An 8,605-nucleotide genomic window follows, 5' to 3' on the forward strand; every position below is an offset into this window, starting at 1 on the left:
TCATACGGGTATATGCACGCTGCAGTCCAGTTGTTAGTACATGATTCAAATGACCGAGGTTGCCATGCTAATTTCTTCCGCGCCGCATTCCTCTTAGAGAAGTTTGATGAAGCGGAAATTGCTTCTGGCATGAGTAATTTTTTATGTTATTAAAAAAAAGATTATCATTTATTGTTATCACAGAAGTGTTCAATCTGTGAGTTACTATTATTTCTTCAAAATGGTTTATCTCGTTCAGTTCAATCTTGGTATGTGCTCGTGCAGCAGTTATGCTCCGCGGTCATCTTCTTTCTTAACTTCCTAGTTGACTCATGCATCACGTGTCAATTTTCACATATATTGATAGTCAGTCTGGATAACTGGAGTGGGCTTTTCATGTCTTTAGGGAGGAAGAATTTAGCTCCTCGAAACGAGTCGATGATAGATTATTTCTGTTTAAATGCTTGTATTTATTAGAATTAAACTAATTTAGTGTACATTTACTGTGAATATTGGTTTGTGTTAGCCTGATAGTTTTAAATTGTATATTTTTCGTTACTTAGCAATTTCTGGAAAGTTATTCGCCTCAATTTTAAGCACCGGTTAACTCGATTGTTTTACGTTTTGTATTCTGAGTCTGATTTTATTAGTTTTTGTTAGTTACTAGTTATTAGTTAGGTTTCTTCTGCTGATAATACATTGCCACGACACAGAAATACCCTTGTGTATTTCTGTGTCGTATTCACTGCATGCTTTGCAAGTGTCAGCCCGATTGACGAATCGGGCTGATTAATTGTAATAGGAGCCTTTAGCGCTGCAGCAATTCGAATGAGCTTATTTATATTACATTAACGTAATGCGTTTATGTCGTTTCTATTTAGTCTAGAAATTGATGTAAAAAGGATTACATGCAAGGTCGTAGTCACCAAATTTCGTGCTGTAGTTCAATGGAGATGTCGTGGAAGAAATCTCTGTATAACAAATGTGGTGGTATATTTTATTTCGTGAGGTTTGCATCTCTATTCAAGATCCAGTTGGATTTTTTAGTGCCAAATCTCTTCTGTAAGTAGTCTTACAGCATTTATTTTTGCCGTCATGTAAATTTTTTATAGGAATCTGTGTGAAAATCGATCTGCAAGTTTGAAAAAGGTGTTCTGTTGGTGAAAATCTTGGTTTTAAGGCTGCCTCCTGTTTGCTACGCGTTGTTGTAAGCATAAGTCTTCATTTTAGTAGCTGAGAATCCTGTTATTATCTCGCCGACCATTTGTTGGAGACTATCTCTAACACGATACAAAATTTTCTGCACTACTCATGCTCACTTATTCTCACTTAATTTCAAGTTTCTCTATAAAGTATATAATTGCAAGAGCTGAGATCTCATGAGCATTTCACCCTACGAAAGCAACTTGACTATATTTTGTGAGTAGACTTCTATGGCAGTCCTCGTCATGGGGACTTCTGGCGCGTGTCTGTGCTCGTTAAAAGTCTTGCGGGACTTCACGTTTCTAGGAGCATTATTCCTGAGCGCCCAACCGCAAAGCTCGCTGTGCCTGACCGCGGGTCTCAGTTGCGGGGTTAAGTTATTGTGTAGGTAGGATTCCTAACATTTCTCTGTTCCGTCTCGCTCTGCGGATGGCCGACGTCCCGTGTCAGCGACCTCTACGAGTGTCTTCCTTCCTGCTCCTTTTCACCTGTCCCTCATTGTCACTTCGTCTCTTTGAGGTGCCAAGGCTGCTTCTTTCGAGCCAGCTTCAGCGGCTTCACAATTGAGACATTCCGCCCCTTGCTGGCGATGTTGATTTTCGACCTCCGGTGTGGAATAGCTTGATGGCTGAAGCGCTAGCAAACCATCCTACTACTGCTACTACTATGGCAATTGGTCGTTGCTGTTATAATCTAATGCAACTTGATTGTTTGGTCGTTCCAAATCTAACCGGATTGTTATTGTATTTTGAATTTTACATGCTCTATGTTTGCTAAAATGCCCAGAGATTTATTTCGTTGCCGCTTCTATCTTCTCTTTTTAGTATATTTGCTATCAGACATGAGGATCATACTCATGATGTGTCCGTTTCTCATTTTAATCAATAAGCCGAGCGTACGTGAGATCGAAAATATTTTATAAATTCCTGAAATAAATAATTAATATCTAACTGATAACCCTTTTTTGCCTTTCACTCATGGAGAACTCCAGGAGAAATAGCATAATTTCGCCGTTGTTTTCTTGAGTTTATGTATCAGATCAATACGAGTGCGCGTACCTGACATGTGAGTTTTATAACCGCGGCGAAAAGTAATTTCCTAAGAACACAGTTCGACTTTTTAAGTGATTTATACTGCAAGTTAAAGCACCTTTCCCTAAATTTTACGTATCTGCTGGTTTTTGCTGTCTTGAAGCTTATAAGGTCGTCCAGTTTTGTGACTGAACTGAGAGCCAGTCGGTCATTTCCAATCGATGTGAGAAGCAAAAAGATGCGCTATGGAGTTGAGAGACACGATTAAGTAAGCTATCTAACAGAAGCCTTTGCTGTGAAATGCTGAAGTTGGTCATGCATCATGCGACGTATGTTTGAAGATAACCCGTTGAAGCAAACAATCTTATTCACAAGTGCAGAAGATTCACATCGTTAATTTTACGAAATTTTATGTGTCTGGGGTACAATTCAATAATTATGTTAGCTTGAACGAAGAACTGAGAAGGTGGCATGATTCGAGAATGAGTTTGTAGTGAAAATTTGCTTCCACGACTCTTTTTTTAAGGAAATTCTCATTGAGTACCGAAATGAACTTTTCGTTATGTCGAGACCAAAGACGGGTGGGGTGGGAGAGCCTTGCTCTACGCGTGTACATATGAGATGCCCGTACTCTTTCTGAAAAGTGCTGCTAAAGCGCTGACTTTGAGTACTCAATGTTCTGCGTGAGAGCAAATGCCTCAATTGTGAATGCATTAACATGCAGGTGGAATGAAGAGAAAGGTCGTTTCATGTGTGATCGAGGTGTAGGGGAACTGTGGTGAAACTGTGACTCATACGTAGTAGTAGTAGTAGTAAAAGATTTACTAGCGCTTCAGATAGCAATCTATTTCGCGCCGGAGGTGAGGTCTTCAGCTACGTCAAAGATGTTTGGTCTCTTCCGTCTTCAAGGCTTATAGCCTGATCCATTTTAGGCGCAGGGGCTGGGCGGTAGATTCCCTGCCTGTCTCTTATACACATCTAGATGTGTATAAGAGACAGGTCTAAGCCTGCCATAGAGCAATAAAATAATGAGACAATATTGAAGGAAGATTATACTTATTGTTGGCAGGATGTTATATTTTTCTGATGCATTGGATTTTTGCAGTGCCCCATTGANCCCTGTGGAACTCCCTGGTATTGCACCCACACAGGCGAAAAAGAGCCCCCCACCCTCACCCTGAAGGACCGCTCACGCAGAAACTCCCTGATGTATAGGGCCAGGTTGCCCCTAATCCCAGCCTTGTGGATGGTCTGAAGTATGCCGTGTCGCCAGGTGGTGTCATAGGCTTTTTGCATATCGAAGAATACACAGATGGTGTGTTTTCCTTCAGTTTTGTTTTGTACTATATGGTTTTGAAGTCGGACTAATGCTTCCGTGGTGCCTCTAAGTGGACGGAAGCCATACTGTACAGGAGAGATTAAGTTTTTGTTTTCCAAGTATTGCACAAGCCTGTTGTTAACAATTCTCTCCAGTACTTTCCCCACGCAGCTAGTCAAGGCGATGGGGCGATAGCTGGATGTCTCTGTTGGTGGTTTATTGGGTTTGAGGAAGGCCATGACAGTAGCGGTACGCCATTGCGTAGGAAATGAGTGGGAGGTCCAGATTTTATTGTATAAGGCCAGGAGGGCCGTAACTGCAGTCGGGTGCATCTTCTTAAGCATTTTGTAATGAATACCGTCTGGTCCGGGGCTGGTGTTCTTCTTAAAATGTTGGAGTGCGCAGAATAGTTCAAGGTAGGTGATTGGGTCATTGTATGAGAAGATGTTGTCTGTTCTGAAATTTAGACTCATACGAGTGGACTGTGAACCATACGAGTGGAAATAATGAATGTGATACTGTAGAAGAGAGGTAAGTGTAATGGATTGTTGCATGACAGGAGAAAAGATGGATTTCAATTATTGTGGGTTAATCAGCAAGAGTGACCGCTGACGTGGCTGAGCCTGTGAATGAAAAAATATAACTCAGTACTCACTGCAGTGACAGGGAGCGCATTTTCTCGTCGACGAAAACGTGGTCACGGACGGATAGACAGACAGACAGACGGACATGGCGAGCACAATAGGGCATTTTTTTCCATAAATGAGAAAATGTGCTAAAAAGGGGTTTCAGGAGTGCATGGAGGATGAGGAAGATCAATGAGCATGGCTGCCGTCATGACAATAACAATATAAAGAACAACACTTATGGCCCAAAAGCTCCAACTATTAGAAAAAATCTCCAAAATGTTAGTGCTAAAATGGAACACAGATTTAACAGAAGAAGTAACACTGTCATTGAAATTTATTCACCCCTTGCTTTTATCTTACTCACCCTTAACGCGAATCAATAACATAAGGCAATCGATTTTTATTATGGGATTCATAATAATAATAATATACGTTTAATTACTTTTTAAAGACAACACTTCTAAAGAATCCAGTGTCTCCAATGTTACAGATGTACAATGAATTTCTCATTTTATTCTCGAATTTTGAAAACATTAATTTTTCAATTTTTTAATGTATAAAATTTTTTCAAAATTATTTATTCTGTCAATTAATTCATGCATTGCTTCCGACTTCACACAAGTGTGCAAAATTTCCGATCAATTGGGCAGGTAAAAGTGTTTCAAATATCAGTTATAAGATTTGTAGCTGACAAAATTATTTTTCGCATTTTTTAATATTAAATAAAATTAATTTGTAAAATCATTTATTTTATCATTTAATTCATGCATTGTCACCAACTTTACACATGTGTGCATAATTTCAGATCGATATGATAGGTAGAAGTGTGTTAAATTTCGATTATAAGATTTGTAGCAGACAGACAGACAAACAAGAAGTGGAGTTAAAGAGAAGTGTTGTAATAAAAACTGGCATTGAACACGATCGTGTCCATTTGCAGATGTGGATCAATCAACATAAGCTTAATTGACATATTTTCTGGCGAATTTTTTTTTATGTTTTTACGTCGACTTAATCACATCTTTTCAATTGGAAAAAAAAAATACATTTGAGGCAAACCTGTCGTTATTAATCTAGAAAATGATCGCGCTCTCACCACACCAAAACACAACATCTATCATCAATTAGTTCCGACTGAACAAGTTCGTAAGATATATAAAAGAAATGAAGTTTGCTGACGCCTTAACAACGTTTAAACAGTTTGCCGTGTTTTTATTCGGGATCTTGAAGTAGCATTTAATTTATTCGGGATCTTGAAGTAGCACTTTAAGTGGCTGCTCTTGTACCTAGAGCTCACGTCATCGGTTACGGTTCAATCATTGTTGATCCTCTTCTTCGGAGTTTGACAATTGGACGGTTATAAATAGCTGCGATGGATAGGTTAGCAGCATACCATCGTGGTGAAACTTTTATAGCGATAGCTACCCGTGGTACTCTCTCACCTTCTTCAAACTATGACGTCACCTGAGTAAACGATGTTATGAGTTCGTAACCACTTGAAACCGTTAATCAATAGGTTTTGCATTCCTTTGGCAATTTGTAGGTCCTATTTTGGTCAAAATCGTATTAATGAAATTTTGTACGGATGATGGAGCTGGACTCCGATAAGTTTTCACTGCGGACAAAATGAATTTTTTTGGCGTTTTCTTTGATTTAAATGCTTAGTTCATATGACAAGTTGCAACGAATCCGTCATTTCTTAATCTAAAGTAGAATTGACTTTGCATATAAATTTAAAAACAACCCACACTTTGTCACAAATTTTCATAAAGCATCGAACGAGTATAAATGCATTGACCAAACCTTCATTACTGCATTTCTTCTAACAATAGTTAATGCTCTGTGAGTCCGACTGAGGAAAGTCCAATTCTCAGCTCGGATTTTTTTTTTTAGAAGGCCGCAGACTGATTTTCGGAACGATAAAACATAGGATAAATTTTCATCTAAATGCATTACCTAAATATTGATCGAAAAGAGAGCTCTAAATAGTTTACACGTTGATTAAAATGATTGGATGTGCTATACTGATTTTTAAAACGTGTTCTAAATTCATGTAGAGAAAGGAGCACCTTTTGCCCTCATGTGATGGTGCCCTCACTTTGATGGTGACTCCGAATCTTAATTCCGCACCAAAGGATGGGCAACTCAGACGTCGTCTCTCAGACGTCTCTCGTCGTCGATGGGCAACTCAGATTGGGTCTCTAAAAACAAAATTAGCGGAGTCTCACATACACGACATACATTCGACATTCACCAGATGCAAACGATCAGTCACATGAAGGCTATATCAATCATGCAGGAAATTTTTTCGTCACAGGAAAACGATCAGTTATTCGCCACATGCGACCGATCATTTATTCGCCACATGCAAGCGATCATTTATTCGTCACATGTTCACGATTAATTATTCGCCATACGCATACGATTAATTATTCGCCACGAGTAAGCGATCAATAATTCGCCACATGTGAGCGATCACCTATTCGCCGCATGCACACGATTAATAATTCGCCAGACACAAACGATCATTTATTCGCCACGTGCGAGTGATCACTTACTCGCCATATATATATACGATCGACTATTTGCCTCCTGCAAACGATCGATTATTCGCCGCAATCGATCAATTATTCGTCAACTATTCGCCAATTAATCAACTATTCGCCACTTACAAACGTACATGTATAACTCTCATTGGATGTGCTATACTGATTTTTAAAATGTGTTCTAGATTCATGTAAAGAAAAGAGCACTTCTTGCCCTCTGTGATGGTGCCCTCATTTTGATGGTGACTTCGAATCTTAATTCCGCACCAAAGGATGGGCAACTCAGACGTCGTCCACCGCATTTAGATTGGGTCTCTATAAACAAAATTAGCTGAGCCTCACATACGCGACATACATACGACATTCAACAGATGCAAACGATTAGTCACATACAGGCTATATCTATCATACAGGTCATTTTTTGGTCACAAGAAAACGATCACTTATTCGCCACATGCGACCGATCACTTGTTCGCCACATGCAACCGATCACTTATTCGCCACATGCACAGGAATGAATTCGTCATACACATATGATTAATTATTCGCCATGGGCAAGCGATCACTTATTCGCCACGTGTGAGTGATTACATATTCGTCATGTGCACATGATTAGTTGTTCTCCTGCACGATCGACTATTCGCCTCCTGCAAACGATCAATTATTCGCCGCAATCGATCAATAATTGTCAACTTTGTATTTGCCAATCAATCAACTATTTGCCATATACAAACGTACACGAAAAACGATCATTTATCCGTCACTCAGGAACCACCGCAAAAATGCACCGGGAAAAACTGGTAACCCAGTCTGCTTTTCTTACAAATTTAACATTATTTACACGGGTCTGAAAAAAAAATCTGAAAATTGTTTTTATTTCTGAAAGGGTGACTTTTTTGTACCGATTTCATTTTGGGTCACGATAACTTCAATTAACGCCTTGAAAGGGCATTAATTTGAATTGAACTCTCATTTTACATTTAATTAAATGTCTATAGCACCTCACTTAACATAACATAACATAACATAGTGATGTCGGCGCTGAAGCGTAGGCCTGATGTGGCCACAAATCGATGAATTTTTGTTTTGTATTATTTTTAACGACGTCAATATTTTAAGCTTTCCGTTTCCATGTTATGCGATTTATAAAGCGTGGAAGTGCACATTCAGCACTAGTATTAGTGGGTATCAAAATTTGTTAGAGATAAGAAAATAGCTAAATATTTTTAATCATAAAGTTTTAGACAATAATTTTCTATAATAATTTACATGGAATAAAATCACGCTGGAAAACAGCGAATAACATCAGCATTGCCTGCCTATTATTTGTAAAGCGTGAAGTTTTTACGGGAAAATTATAGCAGAAGTATTTCCGTTCTTTTTATTTTGCCGCTGTTAAAATGCATTTTTTTTTCAAACGATATTGCTAATCATTATTCATTAAAATTGAGTCCCAGCAATCATTAGACGTCGACTCAGCGTCATTAAAGACATTACGACGTAATCAACCAGCAATCGACGATGTTACATCGTTAGTGGCGCGGTGGAGCGGATCTGCCTAACTGGAGCGTTCCACTTGTACAGACCGTGGGAGAATTTCGTAAAGAAGAAATATATATATAATATATATAATATGCATATATATATAATATAATACATCGAGGGTTTCAAATTAGCGAATTTAGCAAGCCAACTTTGATACTGGTGACATTTTACTCGCTATTTTTGGTTTGGAATAATAAACTGATAAAATATGAGAAATTAAAATGTATGTTTAAAAATTAATTTTTAAAGACAACACTTAAAAAAATCCAGTGTCTCCAATGTAAAACATGTACAATAAATTTCTAATTTTAATTTCGAATACTAAAATTTTTTTAAATTATTTTAATACATAAA

Source organism: Hyalella azteca, unplaced genomic scaffold (assembly GCF_000764305.2).
Source record: "Hyalella azteca isolate HAZT.00-mixed unplaced genomic scaffold, Hazt_2.0.2 contig10287, whole genome shotgun sequence".
NCBI classification, from domain to species: Eukaryota; Metazoa; Arthropoda; class Malacostraca; order Amphipoda; family Hyalellidae; genus Hyalella; species Hyalella azteca.